The sequence below is a fragment of the Pinus tabuliformis genome, chromosome 3_1, assembly GCF_031772625.1.
Source record: "Pinus tabuliformis cultivar Carrire ecotype Pingquan chromosome 3_1, CPIR1, whole genome shotgun sequence".
In the NCBI taxonomy this organism is placed as follows: Eukaryota; Viridiplantae; Streptophyta; class Pinopsida; order Pinales; family Pinaceae; genus Pinus; species Pinus tabuliformis.
The window spans coordinates 394,134,963-394,161,487 of record NC_142301.1 but is presented as its reverse complement, the minus strand read 5'-3'; the positions used below and the strand labels follow the sequence as shown (position 1 = coordinate 394,161,487).

General features: G+C 37.0%; 1 pseudogene; it reads left to right on the top strand.

Moving 5' to 3' along the window:
* The first annotated feature begins 13,731 nt into the window (after positions 1–13,731).
* LOC149187379 (strigolactone esterase D14 pseudogene) lies at positions 13,732–26,020 on the top strand (annotated as a pseudogene).
* Positions 26,021–26,525: the final 505 nt, after the last annotated feature.

The following is a 26,525-nucleotide window of genomic DNA, read 5'->3' as shown; positions in this document are numbered from 1 at the left end:
GGTTTCACTCATTCCGATTGGCTTGGTGACCCTGATGATTGAAAGTCTACTGTAGGTTATGTGTTCACTCTTGGTTCAGGACCTATTACATGGTCTTGCAAGAAACAAAGTGTCATTTATTTTTCTTCAGAGAAAGAAGAGTATCGTGGTGTCATAGAAGCTAGTAAGGAAGCCCCATGGCTTCGTCAGATCCTGTTAATGTTTGGCTTTCAGCAGCAGCATTCGACTAGACTTTGGTGTGATAATAAAAGTGCCATTCAACTATGCAAAGATCCAGTCCAACATCAGCACAACAAACACATTGAATTGCACATGCACTTAATAAGAAAACTCATTCATGACCATGTTCTTGAAGTGTAATATTGTTCAACAGATGATCAAGTTGCAGACATCTTTATAAAGGCTCTCACATAGGCGAAGTTTTCTAAACTTTGATTTATGGTTGGAGTTCAGGAAGTTGTCGCTAAAGGGGGGATATGCTCTAATGCCTCCTTCCTTCTCCTATTGTGTCATATTTGTACATCCTTCAATCCTATCGCAAGTTGTTTTTAAGGGAGGATGTTAGGATATTCTCACACATATGAAATAGTTAAGTATAACTTGGTCTAGTGTAGAGTTAGGTAAAGTGTGTTTCTTTACTATGTACTTTTGTAACTTACAATCTGACAGTCACAACATGTAGTGATGTGACGGGTCATTCTCTCCTCGGTACTACAGACATTTGATCCATGGCTTAGCATCCGATTGGTCCATGGTCTCTATTTAAAGAGCATGGAGGATCATTTGTAGGGTAACCGTTCATGAGAGAAGCTTATGCAAATTTTCATTATTTTATTAATAAATTGTCTGAAGTGGTTGCATTGGCTCAGGCCGTGGACTGTTTCCCTCTTTGAGGGTTTTGACCAGGTCAAGAATATTGGTGTACTGATCTGTGATTTGTTTGTGAGCGGTGTCCTTTGATGTTCTGTCTGAGGAACTTACCCTTTAAATTCCTACACTTCTGACCAGTGTAGTTTCCATTTTCTGTTGAATATATTTCTATATGTATTTATAATCATATTTCATAAAGATAATTTAAATTTTTGAAAAAAGAAAATCGCATTAGAACCCAGAAATACGAGAAATCTACTACTAAATTTTGACTAAAAAGATAAATTTTAAAACAAGAAATAATTTAAAGATATTTAATAGAAAAGTCACCTCATGACAAACGATTTACCTTTCAAATTCCATCCATGGTTACACCGTTGGAATTTCAAAAGAGCCTGGTATTCTTGTTTCCTAATCTGTTTTCACAGTTTTAAGAAAGGATCGGTAAGGGTTTGCATTTTTTTAATAATATTTGACAGAAAAATTACCCTTTAACAAGTAATTTACCGAGTCCAGTTTCTTTATTTTTAGGGAGTCTCAGTTCGAGAACATGCCATTTGTCTTTATACGACTTACTAGCTACATTAATGTTCGATCTTATTCTTCTTTTTAGGGTGTATCAATTACGGAACATGGTATTAATCTTTATACGAATAACTAACTACATTAATGTTCAATGTTTTCTTTTCCGAATTGTTTTGTTATCAAAAAGTTAACCAGTCGTCTAATGAGGTGGAGGAATTGTGTGGACGGCCAAAAGTGGTCGGAATTAAGGCAAAAAAAATTCAAGAGATTTTGTAAAGGCAATGTTTGAATCGTGTTTTTGATGGTGGAAATGGATTCAGCACTATCAAAAACGTCAAAGACACTTAAAATTTTGAACTTTAACAACTATAACTTGGATTTAAAAATATCCTTGTCAGAGTTTCTCTAGATATACACAGAATTTCCATAACTTTCCAAGGTAACTCCTCCGCCTCATTAGACTACGCAAAAAGGTAACATTGACTAATTTGATTGAGTTACTGTAGCACTTGGAAAAAGGTTATTTGTTGACGTTAGGATAATTTATCAGCGTTTGTGTCTCTTCAATCCATGAATGGTGACATTTATCTTTGCCTTAGTCTAACGAGGTTATTTTATCAGCTTTTGTGTCTCTTCAGCCCGCGGTGACATTTATCTTTGCTTTTTATTGGACAAAGAGAGAAAGTATTTTAGTGGACAAAGAGAGAATGTTTTAGAAATATGGGTTATATTTTTTTAACTTTTTAAACATCAACATTTTAGATTCCAAAATCAATGATATTAAATTTATTTCCAAAGAAAGATTTAAACACTCTTAAAATTAGTTTAAAATAAATCACCAAATTCCCGTGAGAATTTAAACCATCAGAGCTCACTAGAAAACGTATTTATCTTTCCATCTCTGCAAAGAAGAATTGTACAGTTGGAACAATTGAATATTTTAGTCCACTTGTAAACGTAAAATATCGTAAGATGTAAAGTTTATTTGGAATTACAATGTAAGTTGATTTTTGTAATGGAAGTTCCGGAAAAAGTAATTATTAGCCCAAGGAAATTTTATTTCTGCAAAGGTAGATACTTTCAAAGGTCATGGTTGGCCTGCGGGAGGCTTGGCATGATTAGATGATACCATATGCGTTACAAATTGGGATATGTTTTTATTTTTTTAACTTAAACTTGCAAGGTTGATATTTCGAAACTATATGGTTATTGAGATATCATGTATGGTGTGTATGAGCATCATTTAATTTTTAAAATAATAGAAAGTAATGTTAATATATTTTGGAATTCAAAGTAATGTATAAAAAATGTTCATTAATGAACTATTTTATTGAAGTATATATTAGTTAAATATTTTTATTTTAAATAAAAAGTAAAGTTATTTGAATTTAAGCTTATGTGATCCATATTCTAAGTATTATAGAAATATTTTCTGAAAAATCACATCAAAAAAATTTTGTCAACGTGTTTCGAATCAACGAGTGTGGTTCATCGTCGGGACAAGTTGAAGAATCAGATCATGGCTACATGTTAAATAGAGATAGCAGATCTTCCAATGGCTAGGTTTGACTGGAAAACGACTATATTAAACTAGACTAGACAGACAACTATAATTGATCATGAAACAACTAGATTTGACTAGTCAAATTATTTAATTATAATAATATTATTAGATAAATAGTTATTCAATGTATTAGCATTTAATTTCAATATATTTTATATTGTTTTGAATGTCATTAAAGTTTGGAATGCTAAATACGAATATTATTTTAATACTTTTTGGTTGGTATTGTGTGTTATTTTAAGTGAAATGTTAACCATATTTGAGTTAAAAAATAATAAATTTGGGGACTATAATAATGAGTAAAATGTTAACATATATTAATAGATTTAGGGATTGTAACTATTAAGAATAATATGGAAATTAATATTATCCTTAATAATAATATTAAATATTATTAAATTATTATTATTATAATATTATAATAATAATATTATTCTTATTATTAATGGTTTGGGTAACTTATTAATATAAATTTATTAGTTAAGCTATCTAAAGTGAACTTAAACTTACTATTTAAATCTAAATAATTATCTTATAATAGATAATTTTAACCCATTCAATTAGTCATGACAAGAACTATCTAATAAATATAAGGAAAAGAAAATGACAGAGATTTCCAAAGAGGACCAAAAACTCAGATAAGAATTAAGGAGAAAGAAAACAAGTTAATTAGAAGCTTCACTACAGGATATTTAGGAAAAAAAAAATTAGTTCAAGTTATTAATAGAGGGGATGGGAGTGTGGGGTGATATGGGAAGAAACGACTAGGAAGAGAGGGCAGGGATCCAACAACTACTGATCTTCCAACCATCATCTCTATTGAGATTGCTTGGCTTTTTTTCAATCTCAATGGATTCCCTAAATTTTTGGTGATGAAACTGCACAACCTTAGCAATAACCCGAGCCTCCTCAATACAGACATGATGTTTAGTCTTCTCGACATGCTCCGCTAGTGTGGAAGACTTGGTTCTCCTATGCTTTAGGTTTGTTGCGTGCTCATTAATCCTTTGATTAATAGAGCATCCAATTTCACCAATGTAGGGGGTCCCACATTGGTGAGACTGGACACTCTAATAATCAAAGGATTACTTTCTGGCTAAATACCTTGCCTTGAAGCTTAAACCCTTAGTTGGCCTTACAGAGTCCTTCGTCAAAGATTGCATCATTCGTTGAAGAGCTCAAGGGCATAAAGCTTGACCCTGGGGAAATTCTTGTGAGTTTTGATATAATCTCCCTTTACACTTGCATCCCTATAAAGGAGGCAATGGAGGTTATCAACCATTTCACGGATCCTGATATCACTCGGTTAGTTGAGATCTGTCTCACTTCCACTTTTTTCAGTTTCAAGGGCGAGTTCTTTGAGCAGACCTATGGTGTTGCCATGGGCTCACCCCTGTCCCCTGTTGTTGCTAATCTTTTTATGGAAGATTTTGAATCCAAGGCTTTGGCCTTAGCCCATCTCCTACCCAAGCTCTGGAAAAGATTTGTAGATGACACTAATGTCATCTCGTCTCATGGCCAGGAGGAGTTGGATCTCTTCTTCAAGCATCTCAACAGTCAATCCTCTGCCATTAAGTTCACCATGGAACAAGACGTCAATGGTTGCCTCCCTTTCAGAAGAAAACACATAAGAGTATTATCTTCATGCCAGCTCCCATCATTTCCCTACTCAAAAGTTGGGTGTTCTCAACACCCTCGATATTCGTGCCCTGAGAATCTCTGATGTAAATGACTTCGATAAAGAGAAATCGATATCCTTAATGTCTTTGTTGAGAATGGTTATAGTAGACACCTTGGTCAGAAGGCTTTCCTTAAAGCCTACAAGAATTTGGTGGTTAGAAAAAAAGCTAAAGATCGATTCCTAGGGGTCCATTTACCTTTTATCCAAGGGACCACTAATAAGATTGCTAGGATTCTTAAGAAGCATAATATTCCCTCAACCTTTAGAATATCACCATTCGTAATTCCCTCCGATCGGTGAAGGATCCTATCAACCCTAAGGACATGAAGGGTGTCTATATTATTCCTTGTTTCTATGGGACCCCCTATATTGGTGAGACTGGATGCTCTATTCATCAAAGGATTAATGAGCACGCAGTAGACCTAAAACATGGGAGAACCAAGTCTTCCGCACTAGCGAAGCATGAGGAGAAGACTAAACATCATGTTTGTATTGAGGAGGCTTGGGTTATTGCTAAGGTTGCACAGTTTCATCACCGAAAATTTAGGGAAGCCATTAAGATTGAAAAAAGGCCAAGCAATATCAATAGAGATGACGGTTGGAAGATCAGTAGCTGCTAGATCCCTGCCCTCTCTTCCTAGTCATTTCTTCCCCTACCTCTCCCCCCCTCTATTAATAACTTGAACTAATTTTTTTCCCCTAATTATCATGTAGTGAAGTTTCTAATAAACCTGTTTTATTTCTCCTTAATTCTTATTTAGTTTTTGGTCCTCTTTGGAAATCTCCCTCATTTTCTTTTCCTTATATTTATGAGATAGTCTTTGTCATGACTAACTGAATGGGTTAAAATGATCTATTATAAGATAATTATTTATTTAAATAGTAAGTTTAAGTTCACTTTAGATAGCTTAACTAATACATTTATATTAATAAGTTACACAAAACATTAACAATAAGAATAATACTATTATTATAATAAACCCCACGGGGCTTTGGATTGACGGGGAATGGGTGCATTGTTAAGGCACTCCTTGAGATAGGTCATTGGTTCAAATCCCCATGGGTGCTTACCTACAAAATAATAATAATAATAATAATAATTAATATTATTATTAAGGATCGTATTAAATTCCATACTATTACTAATAGTTACAATCCCTAGGTCTAGTAATATATGTTAATATTTTATATAGTCCACAAATTTATTATTTTTTAACTCAAATATGGTTAACATTTTACTTAAAATAACACACAATACCAACTAAAAAGTACTAAAATAATATTCGTTTTTAGCATTCCAGACTTTAATGACATTCAAAACATTATAAAATATATTGATATTAAACACTAATACAGTGAATAACTATTTATCTCATAATGTTATTATAATTAAATAATTTGACTAGTCAATCTAGCCGTTTCATGGTCAATTATAGTTGTTTGTCTAGTCTAGTCTAATATAGTCGTTTTCCAGTCAAACCTAGCCATTGGAAGATCTGTTATCCCTATTTAACATGTAGCCATGATCTGATTCTTCAACTTGTCCCGACGATGAACCACACTCATTGGTTCGAAACGCGTCAACAAAATTTTTCTGATGTGATTTTTCTGAAAATATTTCTATAATACTCAGAAAGTAAAGTTAATAGATTTTCAAAATTAAAAGATTATATAATTTATTTTTGTTTAAATTTTATTATTTTTTAAACAAAAAAATTTGAGATTGGTTGGTTAATCGATAAATTCAATCAAACCCAAAACTAAAGAGAAACTAACTTGTAATTGAAAATAAAAATATATATGACTTTTTATTTATGGGGAGATTGGGGGAGGGAGTTGCGACTGGAGCTAGGGTTGGAGTTGGCGCTAGGGTTTTGTCTTAGGGTTCCATGGCGGGACGTGCAGGGAAGAGCGCCGCTCCGTCCTACAATCAGGTAGTCACAGAGGGAGGTAAGCATTTCAAAAAACCGTTGGAAAAGGTTTCAGAAGCAAGAGGCAAGGGAACATTTGGTAGAAACGAACTTTAGGATCATGGAGAGAATCAATAGGAAACTAGTAAAGAAAAGGAGAATGGAGGCAGCAGTATAAAAATGACTTCCACAAGGACTACAAGAGTCTGTAAACCCAAGTCGAGCATTATTCCCCAGGTCATATTGAGTGATCTGGCGATACAAGCGGATAGGGACCATATGACAGAACATGTGACCATATGCAAGTTCATGGTGTTATGGCCGACACAGAGGGCGTTACATGTCTGGATCAGGATGCATTAGAAGCCAAAGGGAGAAATACATTTACATCTGCATTCTAAGGGCTTCTTCACGGTGGTGTTCACAAGCCTAGAGGACAAATACAAAGTGCTCGAAGGGGGGCCTTATTTCTATGCTATAGCAGGACTCTACATGCAACCATGGATGATGAACTTTGACCCAGAAAGTGAGACATTCACATCAGTATTGGTTTGGATTAGACTATACTCCCTTCCTCTGGATTATTGGCTACCAGAATCTTTGAAAACCATAGGCAACAAGCTAGGGCATTTTCTACAGCTTGGAACAAAAAGGAATTTGGTGATATCTTCAAGGCCAAAAGAGAAACTGAGCAAAAGCTCCAGGAAATCAATCAAATCAACATCACAGAGGGCTTCACCAAAGAGAGGAAAAAACTAACTGACTCTTTGCAAGAAGAATGGGAGGATAGATGCTTACAAGAGGAAATCTTTTGGAGGCAAAAATATAGGATTCAATGGATTAAAGAGGGAGAAAGAAATACAAAGTTCTTTCATAAATCCACTATGGCTCACAGGACACACAACAAAATCACAAAGATCAAAGATTCTCAAGGCATTAATCTTGTCTCTCACAATGATATGGAATTGATCCTGGTACAACACTTCTTAAATATTGCAAAGGAGTCAATGGAGGATAGAACCAGGTTCATTGATCATTTCATCCAGTATATCCCTAAGCTGGTTAATAGAGAGGACAACCACAATCTTAACAGGCCAGTTTCGGAAGAAGAGGTCAGTGAGGTGATTAATGAAATGCAAAGTGGAAAAGCACCAGGCCCGGATGGATTCAATGTAGACTTCTTCAAAGCTTACAGGGAAATAGTCAAATAGGATACCCTCGAGGTTGTGGAAGACTCGAGAAAATCCAAAAAGGTTCTGAAGGCTCTTAATGCCTCCTTCATAGATTTAATCCCTAAGCGGGAAAATGCCATGACTCTGAATGGTTTTTGACCCATAGCGTTATGTAATGTTGTGTATAAAATCATTTCCAAAGTGATAGCAAATAGACTCAAGCCCCTTCTACCTTCTCTCATCTCGGAAGAGAAAACAGGCTATGTGGAAGGAAGACAAATTCTCAACAATATCATCCAAGCACATGAGGTGGTACACTCACTCAAAAGCAACAAACAAGAGGGTATGATCATTCAGTTGGGCCTAGCGAAAACCTATGATAAAATAAGTTGGTCTTATATAAGAGCAATTCTAAAAGCCTATGGTGTTGACCAAAATTGGATAAGATGGGTTATGGCACTAGTTACCATGACTAGTTTTTCCATACTGCTCAATGGAGCTCCATCAAGAACCTTCACACCCTCCAGAGGACTCAAGCAAGGAGATCCACTCTCACCTTTCCTCTTCATCCTCATGATGGAAGGGCTAGGTAGGGCAATCAAAATGGCAAATGCTGAAGGTTGAATCCAGAGTATGAAGCTCACCGCGGATGGATCGGCAAACACTCATCAACAATTTGTGGATGATACAATGTTGCATGGCATCCCCACAGTTAAGGAAGCCAGAGTAATAAAAAATATCTTAAACGACTTTGCTATGGTAGTAGGAACAAAGTTAAGCCTCAACAATTCCAAAGTCTTTTTCTTTAACACTAATATCGTTGTCCAGAGAAATATTACCAGAATTCTTGGTTTTCAAATGGAGCAGTTACCTTCCAAATATCTTCGCATTCCTCTTACTGACAAACCTCTAAGCAAGAAAGTGTGGGAACCAATTTTAAATAAACTTCAGGACAAGGTCAGAAAATGGACATGCAGATCTTTAAATTTAGCAAGGTGCCTGGTGCTCACACAAGTGGTCTTGCGGGCCATTCCCATTTTCATGTTTTCAACTCTCCCTGTTCCTCAAGGTATTAAGGAGCAGATAAGGAGCATTCAAAGGTACTTTCTGTGGGGTAGAGGGGAAGAGAAAAAGAAGTGGGCTTTAGTAGCTTAGGTCAAGCTCTGCGAGCCCAAAAGCCATGGCGGCTTGGGGCTGCATGATGCTAAGACTCTCAGCAGAGTTTCGGGAACTAAGCTTTAGTGGAGATGGATCAAGGAGTCGAATGCCCCCTGGGTAATGCTTTGGAAACAAAAGTATGCCAAATATTGGCAGGAGAACGATCACATTAGAATGTCAGGACAAATTAGGGGCTCCCACATTTGGAACCTTGCCTGGGAGAATAAAAGCATTGTTCAGAAACATTGTTTCTGGGAAATCCGAGCAAGGGACCTTTCTCGATTTTGGAAGGACATCTGGCAATAGGAATCCAACCTGTATAGGAATGACTTGGAAACTCTTAAGAGTGACACAGACAGCAAAGGTTTGGTTTTGGTAAAAGATTTCTGGGACCAGGGAAGGAATAATGAAAATGGAGGAAACAGAAGGATCTAGGTTACAATGATGAGAATCCTCTAAAGGCCAAGGCAGATGCTCTCACTCAGGACCTAGAGCATAGAAGGATATTGGTTTCCTCCTCACCTGACCAATTAAGATGGGGAAAGAATAATGAAGGTAAATTTAACCTCAAAGAGGCAAAATAGGAAGTCACATGATTTAACTTTGTGAATACTAATCAAGTTTGGAAGAAGCTCTGGAAAAACCCCCACTGGATGAAAATAAAGTTATTCATCTGGCTAGTGCATTAAAGGAAGATCTTAACTTGGGAAAATCTTCTAACGAAAGGCTTCATTGGCCCTTCCAAATGTCACCTCTGTGGCTCACATGAGGAAACGATTGAACACCTTCTCAACCTCTGCACTTTTACATCTAGGGTGTGGGACTCAGTGGCCTCAATCTTCAGACAAACTGATAGGGACAGTTCAGTATATCCAACACTTTGAAAAACTGGAGGAAGAACTTCTTAGGGAATGAGACTATTAACAAAGCCTGGATTTTGGTTCCAGGATTTGTCATTTGGAATGTTTGGAAAGAGCGCAACAGACGGATCTTCAAAGACAAAACTCATGAGCCCCAACATATAATTGATCAAATTCTAAGGCAGCTTAAAGACACAGTAAGAAGCTTATTGAGGACACTTCCTAAGGATCCTCCTCTGCCTCAAGAGGAGAATATTATACTTCAGTTGGGTCTCCAGTCCATAAATCCTCAAGGAATAATAAAGGGAGTGAGCTTAATAAATACAGGGGCTAGCAATTGGAAGCCTCCTCCTTATGGTTTCTTCAAGGTTAACATCGATGGGGCTTCTAAGGGAAACCCGGGTTTAGCTGGATTTGGGGGTGTCATAACAGATTATCAAGGGCAAACAAAGAAAATCTTCCATGGCCACTTGGGGAAGGTCACTAATAACATGGCTGAGCTCCTCGCATTAGAGCAATGCTTAGAAATCCTGGTGGAGTCAGATTCACATAATATTATCATTAAAGCATATTCAGAATTGATTATTAGAGTGGCCAAGAAAATATGCAATGGAACTTCTCCAGATAAAGTGTCGAAGCATTGGAAAATCCTGCAGGTCTTTCACAATATCCACTCCCACCTACAAACCCTTAAAACTGCCAGATTTGTCCATGTGAAAAGGAAAGAAAACATGTTAGCGGATCGGTTGGGGAACGAAGGAGTGACCAATAGGGATAGGGATTCTCGGTATGCTTGGGATTCATTACCTACAGGGAAATTGCGAGAGGATTGTCTCTATCTGGCAACCAAATATATGGATCTATGGATGAACAGGACATATCAAAGGGATTCAGGAGACAGGAGGGAGGATGGTGAACCCTAACCCATCTGACCATCTTTGGTCTTGGTAGCTTTCCAAAGATCTAATCACTTTCGGTTGGATGGTGAAGGTATTAACTCGGGTAGCAACACAAATTTGGTCGCCTATTTTCCTTCTGCTTAGAGGGTGCTTGACGGAGATTCTAGCGGAAAGCTCAGAGTTTGCTCGCGGGACTGATCTAACGGTCATCGCTTGGCGACAGAGCATAATTGCTTTTCCACGAAACACGGATTCAATACCACAAATGGTATATCGGGCGGGGTTCAAATGGTTTATGGTTTTTTGAAATTGGCCCCCAGTTCCACTCATCATGTGACACATTGCGGCGAGAGGAGAGAGAAAACCGCCCTCATGATATGGTTAACCCTTGCGCTTCTCGTCCGCCCGATATCTACGATGGTCGTTGGATCTGAGGGGAGTAGTCAATGGTTGTGATTTGTTCGTGCAAGTTGTTCAAATGTTTCAGACCCGAAAAATTTTAGAGGACTAAGCTTATAGCTTTCATTGAGTCCGGAAGTTAGTTTTTTGGGCGGTCTGTTGTGGGTTCTCTTGTGGACCCTTGGTGGGACACTAGTAGCTTTTTGTGGACCTCAATCTGATGGACTCATCATCCAAGAAGTGCAGGGTTTCTTATGGCTTCTCTTGGTTTGGGTGAGTGGTTGCGTTTCTGCCTGCCCTGCTAACTGTGGATCTTTCACAAAGCGGGTGCGACTTAATGTAAATTATGTATTATTGGCTAGTTTAATAGAAGGTCCTACTCTTACTTGATCAAAAAAAAGAAAATAAAAATATATATACTTTAATTTCCTGTAAGCATTACTTTAAAAAAAATATTTAAAAAAATGATTTCTATTTTTAAAAAATGGTTTTTGTTTAAAAAAAATGTTTTTATTTTCATTTTATTAATTTTTTTTTTGTTAAATTGTGTTTATTTTTGTTTTTTTTTACTTAATTATGATATTTTTAATTTTTAATTTTTTTTCTTGTCTAATTTTTTATAGTTATAAGTTAATTTTATGTTATTTTTTATATTTTTATAGGTTTTTTTGTCTCCTTTATTTTCACATTTGATTTTTGGGTCATGTTTTTAAGTTTTTTTTTACGTTGTATTTACTGTTATTATTTTAAAAAAAAATATAAGTTTTTTTTACTGTTTTTTTTTTCTATATTTTAATTTTTCGTGTTTTTGCATTATTTTTTCTGGTTTTTTTTATTATATTTTTTTTTTCTTTTGTATTATTTTTTTATTTTTTTATTGTTTTTTTTCAATATTTGAATTTTTGTTTTCTTTTTTATTATTTTTTGTGTTTGTTTATTGTTTTTATTATTTTTTTTTCCAATATTTAAAATTTGCTTTCTTTTTATTATTTTTTTGTGTTTTTTCATTGTTTTTTCTTTTTATCAATATTAAAAATATATATATCTTTTATATTATTTTTTCTGTGTTTTTTTTTCTTTTCTTTTTTTGGTTTTTATTTTCATTTTTTTTTCTACGGGGTCTGTGTCGATGCTCGTCTAACAACTTGATCCTATTATGGGCAATTTTATAGTTTATTTTAAAATTTTCGTTATAATGAATCGAGCCTTCCACCACAATGTATCAATATAATGGTTGGTCTTTAAGTTTTGATTACAACAAGTCGAGTTCACCTACACCGCATGTCAATTTGATGGTTGATTTATAATTTTTTTTGCAAATTATCGAGTTGTTTGCGGCTAAGATTTTAAAATTGCTATATATTTTGCATTAAAAATAAATTACTCTTGAATGTTCATTTTTTAAGCTTTTTTCATAATGTCATGCTTGAAATATTTTGAAAACTTGAGAATTTTTGCAGTCATAATCTTTGGTTTTAATTGCATGGTTAAAAAATTGTCAAGATTTTAAGTTTCTGTAAGTCATGATATTTTATCTTTAATTCTATGGTCGAAAGCAATTACAATTTCAAAGTTTTTTTAGAGTCAAGATATTTTATCTTTAACAACATGGATGGAAATAGTCAAAATTCGGGACATGATATTTTATCTTTAACATCATGTCCAAGAATTGTTGGAATTTTACAGTTTTTCAAAGTCCAAGTATTTTCTCTTTAACTCCATTGCTAAAAAAATGTCAAAATTGTAACTCGATTTTTTTTCTTATTCCAGAATAAACAATTTTTTTAGTGTGTTTTTTCATCCATTTAAAAAAAAAAGGATTTTACTGCCATTTATTTTTTTTTTGAAATTTTACCCTAAAAAAACATCGTTTTGGAATAAACAATTTTCATTTTTGGGTTGTTTTTTAATGTTTTTTGGGGTTTTTTGGTTGGAGTACCCGTTTTCAGGTAATAGTTCATGTTTCATCTGTAACTATGTTATTCAAAACCATCAAAAAAATTCTAAGGCACCTAAAATTATGATGTTGGACAACTTTTACTTTGATTTACAAAAATTTCTATCTGATTTTTTTGAAATATGACCTAAATTTCTATAACTTTTCAAGGAAAAATAACATAATAGTTAGACTACGGCTTTTGAAATTGCTAACTTGAATGTCAAACGCATGCTCGGCCTATTTCCTGACTAACTTCAAAGCGCTGTCATGCATTTTAAAGAAATTCATGCCTCGACAATAATGGACATAAAAACGTATACCTAGAGTACATGTTCGTAGCTATATAATTAAACCCATTCCATTATTGTTGCCCATCTCAACAAAATTATCTTGAATGGAAGAGACACTGGACATGCATCATTTGAATAGTCAATAGTGCCACTTACTCCCACCAAAGATAGAAACAACACTGAAGTCCACTCCCATCTTCCATTAATGTGTGTACACTACCTTTTATAGCAATGTTACTATTTAAATGTCTGCTCAGATTGATAGGTAGGTGTTTTGTATAGCCCTAATTTGCAGTTCTCACAGCTAGCAAATCAGAAAATAATTTCTTAAAATATTATGTGTTATTTGCAGGGCAAGTCTATGAATTGGATTGTGCTAGAATCCCGAACCTTTTACACACGATTCGCTTAGATTTATCACATACCACCAAGGTAAGAAGTGAATGAGCTCTTATCCTCCAAAGATGGTGAAGTTAGAATCTCATGAACTAATAGAAGCTTTGAATGTGAGAGTTAACAGCTCTGGCAAGCGGATATCATTTTTGTCACATGGCTTTAGGGGCGACCAGTCGATGTGGAATGATATTTTGCCATACCTGGTGCCTGATTTCAAGATTGTATTATTCGATATTATATTCTCTCGCAATGTTGAACACAAACATTTCTACTTTGATCGATATAGTGATTCACTTTCTGCTTATGCAGACGATCTTCTTGCCATTTTAGATGAGCTTAAAGCTGAGAAGTACGTGTTCATAGGTCATTCAGTTTCTGCTATGGTGGGTTGCCTTGCCTCCATCAAAAGTCCAGAATTGCTTACAAGCTTAATCTTACAATGTGGCTCTCCAAGGTAACTGAACATATGTAAAATAATTTAAGCTTTAATCCCCCAAAAAAATCAGTTTTTCTATATATTCAACTTATCCAGATGCTTGATGTTGTTGTTTCTTCAGGTACTTAAACGATGGATCTTATGGAGGATTTGAACATGGAGACATCGATGGAATTTTCAGTGCTATGAAGGCCAATCCTGCCCGGGGTGAAGGAATTTTTTTTTTTTTTTTAACCTTTTTTTTTTTAATTTTTTTGGTTTTGATTTGTTTTTTTGTTTTCTAATTTAAATATTTTTATTTTTTAATCTTATTTTTAAGTTTGTGTATTTTTAACTTTTCAATTTGTTTTTGTTTCATTTTTTTGTTTAATTTTTTATTTTATAATTTCTTCTTCTTCTCTCTTTTTTTTTTTTTTTTTTAATTTAAATATTTATTTATTTTTTTCAATTTTTTTTATTATTATTATTTTGTTTATTTTTTTTAATTATTATTATGTGGTTGTAATATTTTTTAACTTAAAAAGATCGTTATGGATGTATTTTTTTTCCTTTTCATTAATATTCATTTTTTTCCCTTGAATTTTATGTTTTTTTATTTTTTATTTTTAAAAAAATATATTTTTAAATGTTTTTATTTTATTTTTATTTTTTGTTTAATTTTTTTATTATTTGAGTGTTTTTTGTCCTTTTTTTTTTAATTATGTTTTATTACGAACATGAAAATCACAAACATTTTAAAAAAATATCCACACCTAATACATTACAAAATTTAAAGTGTAAAAAATAAACCCTCTAAACAAAAAGAGTTGATGCTGCATCAACCCTTTTCAAAATCAAGATGAAAATCACTAACACTTAAAAAAAGTGTTCATACTTGCTACATAAAAAAAAATTGAAGTGTCAAAAATCAATCTTCTAAAAAAGGGGGGTTGATGTTGCATGTACACTTTTCAAAATGAGCATGAAAATCACTAACATCGAAAAAAAATTTCATACTTGATACATGAGAAAATTTAAAGTGCCAAAAATATGCTTAAAAAAAAGAGTTTATTTTGGCATCACCACTTTTCAAAATTGGGTGATTTTTTGCTGCCACAAAAAAGGGGTGCTAGTTCACTTTTTTGTTCGATCAATAACTATGTTGAATCTATTTTCACCATCAAAAACATGATTCGAACGCTACCTTTATAAGATTTTTGGAAACTTTTTTGCCTGGATTCTGACCACTTTTGGCCGTCCAGGCAATTCCTCTGCCTCTATAGACGACTCCATTTCAAAAGATTTCGAATTTTCTACCAAGCTTGAGAGAACCAAAACACATTAAAATTTTGTCCTTTTTTCTAGCAAAATTTAATGGTACAATTGTTTGAATTTTGTTTTTATGGTGAAATGGATCTATCACTATAAAATTTGATTTTGATAAAGTTTTTAGGATTAATCACATTTCAAGTTGTTGGTCTACGTTTCTAGCCAACTAATGTGGTTCATCCTCAGGATGTTTTGAACCTTTGTCATGAGGATCAACCACATTAGTTGGTTGGAAACTTTGACTAGCAACTTGAAATATGATTAATTCGAAAGACTTTATCAAAATCAGTATGGATAACAAAAGTCTAAAATCGAACACAATAAAAAAATTTGGAGCACTCAAAATCTTGAAGTTTGACAGCTGTGAATTTTATGTACCCTTCAGCTTCCTACTCATGGATTGGCCTGTGTAGGCCCACTTGCTCGTAGTTGTTGTGAGGATTTAGGGAGAGTTGTGTGATCCATCACATTCTCAACATTTCAAAGCATGATCTACCAACTACTCCTCCTCGATGTTCCTGAGCAACTGTAGGTGATAGGATTAGTCGTGTCAAAGAAAATTTGTGTGCAGGCTTGCTTGCTAGTTCTAGTGTTTATTTTTGTTGTTATAATATGGTATGGTGGTGCTTTTATGGCTCGTCCATCAATAAAATATGACTTCATCAAAGGAAATAGGGTTGATTGGTGAGCTTATTGGCCTCTGAGCTAGCTATGATTCTATTGAAGAATGAGTAATTGTTAACTGGGTAAATGGTGAACACATTGGTATTTATTACTAAGGAAATGGGTTTTGGTTTTTTTCCTTAAGAAAACCAAGAGGATAGAGATTAGGTATACAGGCCCAAGCCTTATTTCATGCGTACCAAAGGAATCTTTCTCATTCAATGGTCTTTAGATTTAAGTCCCATGAAGGAAATTTCTTTGGCACAACTGTGGATTAAATTTCCATATATCCCCCTTCCTTGATGAGGTGAAGGTATTTTCAAGGCAATAAGATATAAATTGGGTTGAATTTAACTTCTCTTGTGCTAGAATTTATGTTGAAAGGGATTTACCAAAAGGTCTTCATGACACAATTCAACTTAACCTGGATGGATGGTCCCAGCTTCAGGCCTTGGATTATGAGCAAGTTCCCTACAAGTGTAATTGTTGTCATGAATATGGACACTTTGCAGAAAGCTTCCTAAGGCTTTAACTTCTCGGCCTTCCTCAAAACCTCAACCATGTCTTCTTAGTAATGATGAAAAAGGAGCATTCAAACTAGTTTCAAGCAAACAAAAGAAGCATTTGTCTAAGAATATGATGGCTAGAAAGCGAGATTCTCACCAACAACCTTCCTCAAGTAATAGATATGATGTTTTGGATTCCATAGAGACAAAAGTTATGGTCAACGAGTTCTAGATCTAATGTTTATGGGAAATGAAACCTAATTTGATCATCTAATCACATTACAAGGGCCTCCAATGAACAAAAAATCATACTAAGAGAGAAAGTCTTGCTTTAACAAAATGCTTCCTACAAAATAGAAAGAGGATAAAGATGGAATAAGAATGTGCAGAAGCCTACTCTCCCCCTTCTTCTCCTTCATATTCAAATGTTTGAATAAATAACCATCGTTCTTTCCATCCATTAACAACAAGAAGAAAAGATCGAAACAAGAAAATCGCAAAACTTGATGTCAATAATTCTCTTGCATCTTGTGGATCTAGCATTGGGTGGATTTCTCTCAAATGGTAAAGGTGTTTTGTTTCAATGTCATCTTGTGTAAATAATTTATAAGAATTTACTCAAGTTCTCAACGAGCAGTAGGTGCAAGCAAGCTTTAGAAGATCTAGTATTAGATCTTTGTTCCCTTTTTTGTAAAAATCACTTAATGTCCTTATTGCATGTTCAAGAGAATATTTTAATATAAAAATAATATTTCATTCTAATTAAAAAATTAATAATGATGAAAATAATTTTTTCATCCCATATAACCTTTTATATTTTTATTTTCAATAACTTAATATTTTATATAAAAAATTCCTTTTAAATATTTTATTTATATGGGATTGAGTATGGAATGAAGTTCATATCTACCAAAAAAAAATAAAATTGAAAAACCTAATTTAAGCATTGCTATCTAATGGTATAACTATTTTAATATTATAAAATGGTATAGAATGTCATTGTCATTTTAAAAAGGTATCGTTTAATGTTAAATATGTTTTCTGGCATAATTCGGGTTTTCTTCATGGCAGAGTGTATGATTAATGGGCATATCCTTGTTCTTGTAATTAATTAAAAGTGAGAAGATGTGTGGGTCATAATCGTAAGCAACTTTTGGAATTAAAAGTCGGAAAGGACTTTGTAATATTATTTGGTGGCTAGAATTAAGAGGAAAGGAAGAGCGTACAATGAGCCCAAGAAAGTAATGGCCGACCTATTTTCTTTAATAACCTATATATATATATATATATATATATATATATATATATATAGCTATATATATATATATATATATATATATATATATATATATATATATATATATAACCCAAATATAGCTCTTGAATACATCATTAAGATCTAGAGAATATCTATTGACGCATCCACTGATGATGGACTCACTTGGTAGTTCGAAATGTTGGGTTCACAAAACTCTATAACAGGTCATTCCTCCTCTATCTAAAACTATTCTCACCTGTATGGATTCATTATTTAACATATTCTAGTTGATCAACAATCATGAAATAGACATCATTAAAGATTCATTTAAGTCATTTGAGAAATGTCTTAAATACCTTGAGCTAAAGATGATTTTTCTTTCCTAAGTTCCCAAAACATTTGATCATATTCTATTTGATCAACAATCATAGAAACTTTGAAATTTCTTATTAATTAGGAGAGTTTGCCAATGAAGTTTTCTAGATAGTTATTCTTAAGTTGAATCATTCTTACTTTATTGACTAGAGGATTTTTATAGGACTCTACCTCTCCCATTTCATCCATGTATCCTTCTTATGATTTTGAGTATGAAAGAGGAGTTTATTCATAATTAGAGGGACTCTACTCCTTATCACCATCACTTGACACCTAGGAATCACCTTCTTCCGTGACTCTTCCTCTAATTTAGTAATGGGATATTTTTTCTCTTCTTCATTCCCTTTTAGTATGCCCCATAATGGAAATATTTAATACAATGATTTGCACTAGCATAATGGGAACACCTTATTTTTAGAGGGTTCTAAAAGTATGGTCTTAAGAATTATAATCCAACTTCAAAAACTATACCATGGTTTAAGAACCAACCATAAGTTTTTATAAAATTAAGGTCTAGCTTTGAGGATGTTGACACCTAGTCCTTCAAGATTGGGAAAATATATTGTATATATGTAAATACAAAACCAGAAAATGAAGAGACCTTGGAATGTGAATCCCAAGGGTCTCTCTTTTATTTATAAATTAATGTTCTTCTTAATAGAACGCGTTGAATTTTTGGAGTTACGAAATACCTAGTCTGACATGGTATCAAAGCACAAGTTTCAACTTGGAATTTCTTTTCCCTCATAAATTCTTTTCCTTTTGTCTTGTTTACCACTAAATTGTTTCCCTTGTGACTCCATTATTATTTCCTGTAAGCATTATCACATAAGTCGTAACATTTAACACATAGTATATCCTCCACGATCTGTGCACATAGTGGTGTTTATCTCTACAATCATATAGAAGAAAACATCACCATATCTAGCGAAGAATGAAGACTATCCCCGTCTCCAGCATATTTGATTACCACAACTCACCATCTCTAGCAAGGATTTGAAAAGTTGATTCATATTCCCTCCGCATGGTTTATTATTTATGTGTGATTTATTATATATGTGCATATAATGCCAATCTCTCTGTGTAATTTGACATGGTATCTACATTGAATAGTTTGACATTCTATGTGCATTGAGCAGTGAACTATGTGTGTTGAGTAGTGAGTTATGTGCGTTGAATAGTTTGACATTGTATGTGCAATGAGCAGTGAATTACTTGTGTCAAGCAGTGAGTTATTTGTGTCAAATAATTTGTATGTCATATTGGTATATAGTCTCTGTGTTAAATTATTATTCAGGGTCACGTTCATTTTTTCCTTGAATAAGTTGAGCTGGTATATGCATACTGAAGAGAAATTAGTTGTATGTTGAATTGAGATATTTTTATAGGACAACTGGTTATATTCATTTGTGTTATATCTGGGTGTTGGCTTGTTGGGACCTGACCCAGGTTCGGAGTTAATTAGCCAAACAAATCCCTGTACTATTGTCCCTTTTGGCAACAGTCCGTGGAGCGTGGACTGAGGTCTCACCCGAAGTAGTATTGGGGGGGGGGGTGTGCTGAAACCAGGTTTTCGTGCCCTTGAGATGTCAGAGGGGTTGATTTGGTACAACTGTGAGTCCCTTCACTCAAGTTATTTGCGCACTTCTCTGGCCTTCGCGCCCTAATATATTCGCCTTCACACAGCCCTAACCAGGGGTTGTGGGGCTTTTGCACCGCTAGAGCGGCGATCTGCACTATTTCCCTAAGTCACACCCTAGATCTTACTTATCTTCCTATAACAATTAGTTATCTTTGCGTTAACAGATGCCTTACATTATATTTACCTATTTAGCACATTCATATGAGTTCGCACAGTAAATAAACTGTAAACTTGAAATTCATACCCAATAATACATAAACCAGGAAAATATACACAAAAATATGCTAAAACTTCTCTTTTATTAATTCTTCCCATGCTTACAGACTCAACCTGCCCTGCATACTCAGCTACAGGGGTCTGCGCACTCAGCTACAAACTACTAGGCCTTTTCTCACTCAGAAGCAGAGCCTTCTCCTACTCTACGACCCAAAGAAACGACTTACACTTCGACTCAATGCTTCATCAATTCCTTAGATCCTTCCATGCTTAGCTTAGATTCTTTCTACACTTAGAGCCTCGCTCTATTTATAAAATTCCATGGTCCGTGGACCATGGGTAGGTCTTTGAAACTGACATTACATTACAAAAACAAGGGCGGACAACCCTATGACTCTATTATGATTTCGCGCTCCATGACCACAATTCGCGGAGTCTTTACAATGGACTTTGTCAAAACTTAGGCTTTAAGCCCCAAAACATGCCTTGGCGGGGATTCCACGCCTAGCACGCCCCCAACACAAACATCGTGACTCGCCCTTGAGTCACTGGGTCGGTGCGGAGATCTTTGTGTGGAGACCCTCCAACTCTGCTCGAATGGCTGCAAGGTCGGCAACACACTAAATGACCGCCTTTTCAATCTCCTGTACTTGTTGTTCCGAGACCACAATGTCAGAACTGCTCCCCTACATCTGTGCCTACGTCCCTTGCATTTGCGCAAGCTTGCCATTAATTTTTTGCTGTAATGACGAAGGCCTCGTCAATCCAAGGCTGAACACATGCCTTCAAAACTGCCTATCTATGTCATGCTATGTCTACTTGTTCTTTAAGCATTTTGGCATGTTTCATTTGTGCGAGCCTCTGAGTGAGGGCCACCATCTACATAGTCCCTTTGACGTTGTCATACTATTGCTGGAGCTCACATGACTTTGTCTCTAAGAGTTAGATGTTAGGGTCCTCCTACAGATTGGTGAGGACCTCAAATGACTCTTCCAACATTTTGGTGCAGTCCCTTACTGTACTGTTGATCTCCTCCATCCCCGATGTAATAGCGTTGGCGCGTTTTTCCCTTACTTTTGGAGGAGTGGACGGTTGCGCCATCAACCGCAACTCTGCTATTTGAAGATTCAGCTCCAGCTGAACCTTGGCCATTTCTTCTCGTGCCTCATGCACCCATGCTACTAATCTATGGATGCGTGCCTCTGCTGGTGCTTCTACTAGGATGGCTAGCTTAAGGGCCATTTGGCAGGCCTCTTCCGATACCTGTACCATCTGCTTGTTCTGCAACATAACCTCGTTGAGCTACAAGCTCAACTGCTCCATGTTGATCTTTTGTTTTCTCAGCACCTACAACGTGTGACTCTCCCTAGCCCGCAGTTCTATAGTAATCCCATCCTACAGAACATAGAGTGTCTCTCACAGGAGTGCAGCCATGTTGATCCCTATCCCTTTAAGTGCACTAACTGTAGGCCGGTCAGCCTCATTTTCTGTAACTATTGCCCCTTCTAGCAACATTATTCTGTTAGTTTTCTGAGCATGTGAAATTTCCTCAACTGTGGCTATCCCAATCGTGAGGCTGGTCAAGAGAGTACCAACCTGAGGAGTGCGCACCTGCAACTACTGAATCTGTGCTCGGATGGCCCTCAGCACAATCTGATTCTCCGCCACAAAGTTTTGGAGGGTCTCTGTGGTGATGTCGCGCATCGTCTCTACTATATCATGTAGATCACCCTCAATAAGGGTGATCAGGTGGATCGACATCTTGGATGCTTTCACCTTCTTGCACGACCTCATCCGCTTGCTTGGGCGTTGACCCTTCAATTGTGTTGATGTTGTTTGTGGGTCTGCGCCGCCCTCTTCTTCCTTTGTTTCCATCTCTTTCTCCTGCTCAGGCGAAGGTGACTTCTGGCCCTCGTGCACCTTCTATGCTACCTTCTGTGCTGCTACTGCTGCGGCCTTTTTCTATTCTATGGTTCTTTGTGTAGCGTCCCATGCCTCTTGTGCTTTTTTTGCCACTGCTTCTTTCCTTCTCTTTTTTGCCAACTGTGCCATGCGCAGTTTAGCTTCCTCTTTCTTCTTCTGCACAGCAAAATTTTCCAATGCTACAATGTCCAGGGCACGGTGGCAATGTGGCACCCAGAGTAGGTTTAGAAACCCTACCTCTTCAACTCCGCATAACCACTTTCGTGGCTCCAATTCTATAACTCCTGTCACGGTGTTCTGTTTGGGCTTCACGAGTTGTGTGGTCTCTAGATGAGGGAATTTCACGTCGTTAGCGAGATCCCAATATTCAAAATTCAAGTTTGCCACCCGTCCCAGGTGCGTGCCCTAAAAAATGATATCGTCTGAGAGGAGAAAACTTTACAGAGAGATCTTACTCTCGTCGAGGTCCTTAGGCACTTTTGCCTTCCTCTTTTGCGGGGGGATATACGCAGGCAACTTTGTTGGAGGGTGCGCAGGCTCGGTTTCTTCCTCCATGCCCTCGTCCTTGTATTCTTCAATTATGAGGTCCTCCAGGTCTTCTTCCTCCTCGTTGGTTTCCAGGTTAACTGCTTTCCCTTTTTCTTCCATCATTAATCTAGTGCGCAACGGGTTTCAAAGGGACACATACACCAGAATTATTGGTTGTTTGTCATTATTCAGTCTCGACGTGCGTGGTGATTTAGGGATTTCCGCAACAATCTCGGTGCCTTCAGGGGCATCTTCTATGGTTAGGGGCTGCGCAGCCTCTTCAGCGGTCATCTTTGCAATTTCCTAGCTTCTTCAGACAATGCCATCTTGCTCATCTATAAATCTCTCAATCGCTCAATCAGGGGATCAATCGACACTCTGCATAGGGCAACCAGGTCTCGGCTCAGAATACGCAGGGCGTACAATAACTCAATTCGCAAATGACCAAGTGTTGTTTGCTGGGCATCCCTTTGTAATTTATAGCGTCTTTTGAATTTGAATTCGACTGTTCCCCCCAAATCCAGTCCATTAATGCTCCCTCGGCGATAGATTTTCTCAAATCTTGCCCATAAAGCACATCTTAAATTCTTGCCTCCCACTCCATTTCATCTCAAGTCAAGCATCACATCGTGAATAGCGACTGCAATGGTCACTTTCCATCCAACCCGCATGGCAACGCAACCCCCCTTGCGCGGTTACGTACCTTGTGACACTTTGCTCTTACGCACAGCCTCAACATCGCCCAACTACTAGGCAGAGTAGTTTATAGTCCCGCACCTCCTTTCAACTGCCTGGAGCGTTAAGACTATACTTCCCACAGCTAGTCAGGTGGTCGTACCACCTGTATAGGGTTTCAACCAGTCCTCCATCACTTTTCCTGGAAATCATCCGCCTTCAATTATTATTGGGTGCGTCGCACACTTTATCATCTACAACGTGCCACCATGGGTGATCCCTTTAGTAATATGTGGTCCATTCCAAGGCATTAGGCTGATCAAATCTTGGCGGTAGTCCCCAAATTAGTCAACGTAATCGTGTGCACGCTATTTTATAACCTTGGTTTTCTTATCGAGAAAATCCTTCTTTATTTCATCCTCCCGCTTCTTGAATTCTGCTTCCACCAGGGTGCTTTTCTCCCTTAATCTCACCCTTTCTTTCATAATTTCTTGGAGCCTAAGATCACCCTGTCAAATTTCTTCCTGAGGTCCCAAGCGTCTTGCTTCATTTAGCTGCGTGATCCCTTCTTCAAAGACTCCGCAAGCCATCATATCTACCGGCGCTGCTATGCGTGGACTGGGCATTTTATACTCTATGGGGATTACATCGTTCGCTCCATACTCTGGCCTCGGAGGCATCTGTTCCATCAATTTCTTGCACCATTTTCCTATAAGCCCACAGAACTGTTGGTACGCATAGGTCCCAATCAGTCTGCTGTGCATCATATACCTTGTTCAGTGCTTCACACACTTCGTTAAAGGATTCTGCATGGATAACCTTCTGCATACTCGTTATTTCCATACTCCATTGTTCTAACCAGAGGGGTCATTTGTGCAATTGCCTCGCCTAGACATGTGTATTGACCGTGTCTTCTAACATGAAGTCTGTGTGCATCCACACATGTTCTTTAACATATGCTTGTATCCATATGGACAGGTGCGCACATAGAGCGTTTTGTCTGGCAATCTTTTCGGTTAATTGCATCTAAGGCTTCCCAAACCGCATGTGCATCATTCTCCTGCATTCACATTAGTCCTCAAATCTTCCTTGGTGCGTGCCCCACCACCTCGCGGGTGTAGCGCACAGTACCCATTTCAAAGCTTCGAAATGTCGCTATTCTGGAACTTCTCTTTTGAATTTGTTCAGGAATGCATCTACCTCACTTAACCAATCATACATGGGTATATCTCTTACTTCCGTTGATACGCAGCACAACGATCTTGTCATCATGTTGTAGTTCAACGTGGTTGCCTCGTGTAACTAATTTTTCCATCGCTCTATCTCTTCATCTGAATCCGACGTACAGGAGCTTTCACGCTCCCGTGAGATTCCCCCATCTATGGTGGGATTTACCTAGTCCTGCTTTCACGCAGTTATCTTGTAGATGTAGTCTAAATAACCGTCACTTTCATAGTCGCACACTGGCTCCCTGTAGTGTGATCCTTCTCCAGGGTTCAAAGGTACAACTACGCACAGAGAATTTTTCTCAAAAATCATCTTGCACTTCTTCAGATTTATCACCCCATTCATGTGAGTGGCCCAATAAATTCCTAATAGTGCAGGGTAGGGATTACTCTCATCAACAATCTCTATGACTTCAAAGTCTGTTAGCGCACTTGCCCCTTCGATAACTATGGTGATTCCCTGCAATATCACCATAGGTATTATATTTTGTTGGTTTACCATTCGTAGCTGGATATGAGACCATTGCAGTGTAGGCCTCCCCATGCGCTCCCATGTTTGCTTCGGCAGAAATTTCGTGTCCAATCCTAGGTCCAAAATCACTTGATCCATCTCATATTCTCCAATCTGCGCAATCAATCTCTTTTCTCTTCCCATCCTCGTCGCATGCTTTCCCATCTTTCGGACTATGCGCGGTTCTCCTGGCACATTCCCAGTGCATCTATTAATGAGTTCCTGCAATCCCTTTACAATCTTATTATCATGCAATAGCTTCATGCATGTTTATAGGAATTACGTGAGCATTGATGGTTCCATTTCCGGCACTAGTCCATCTTTGCTTCCTAAACTAGAGGAATCAAAGAAGCTCTTCCTAACTTCCATGAAGGTTTCCTTAGCACACTCCAAATCAAACTCTGGTTCTTTCATCAGAGCCTTACGAACCCAAGAACTATCTTCAGGTCGCTTGCCTTTATCATCCCCTGTTGTAATTCCACTTCGGAGCACAATGTTTACGTTGGGGTCTTCCTCGCATGGCTCAGACCTCGTCATTGGCAGGTTCTAGGTCAAGGGAGGTTGGAGTGCTCCCTCGTTGCATAACCTCGCTATTAGTGTGGGACAATCCTCTGTCTCATGATCAAACAAGCTACAATATAGACATGGTGGACGCGTTGGATTCATACAATCGTGGGTATAATGTCCTAGCCCTCCACAATTGTAACATATCAGCTGTCTGTGACCTCTTCCAAGTCCTCCTCCACCTCGGCCTTGTCCGTGGCCTTGAAATCTGATTTGCGCCATCCCTGCATTCTGGTCAAGTGCCCACGTTTTGGCCTGAACTCTGTAGGTGGGAGTCTTATCCATCACCAGTTCATATCTTCTACAGGTGCGTTCATCATGTCCCACTGATCTACAAAAATTGCATAGCAATTGTTGTGAATTTTGCATGTACTTCTGCAATAAATGGCAGTTCTCCGTAGCATGCTTTCCTTCTATTTGACAAATCGTGCACCACAATGCAGGCACCGCACTAGGTCCTGCTTGGGCCTCTAGTCTTAACGGCATCGATCCTCCTCCCGAGAGGTTATTCACGAACACTGGGTAGTGGTCCTTGTCATTACCCTAACCCTTACATTTAACACACCATAACTCATCGCACACTTTTGGGTGAGCGGTCTTGTCTTGTTTCAGTCTCTGCATCTGAAGGCACAAGTTTTTCAACTACATGTGGATCTACTGAACTCCCAGGTTAGGATCTTGTATTGGGGTTTCAAGTAGCCTCATCACGATCTCTAAGGCCTCGATCTCAGTTGTTAGCCTTTGTTGTGATAACGCATTCCTTAGGTGCGGTGTTAGTGATGCTACAAACCATTCGCGGTGTTGTCCATCTGTCAAAGTCATATTAGCTTTGTGAATTGTGCACTTCAGTCTATGATCCAACTCCCAAGGAGTCTTGCTTGGTAGCATCGTGATCTCCTTGAACCAAATGATGGATTGTGCCTCTGACTTCGGTTTGCTAAATTCTCTGTTCAACGCAGTTTGGATGTCTGCGATCCCGGCTTTCAGATTGTCTTTAGAATGCTTAATATACCAAGACATCGCGCTATCCT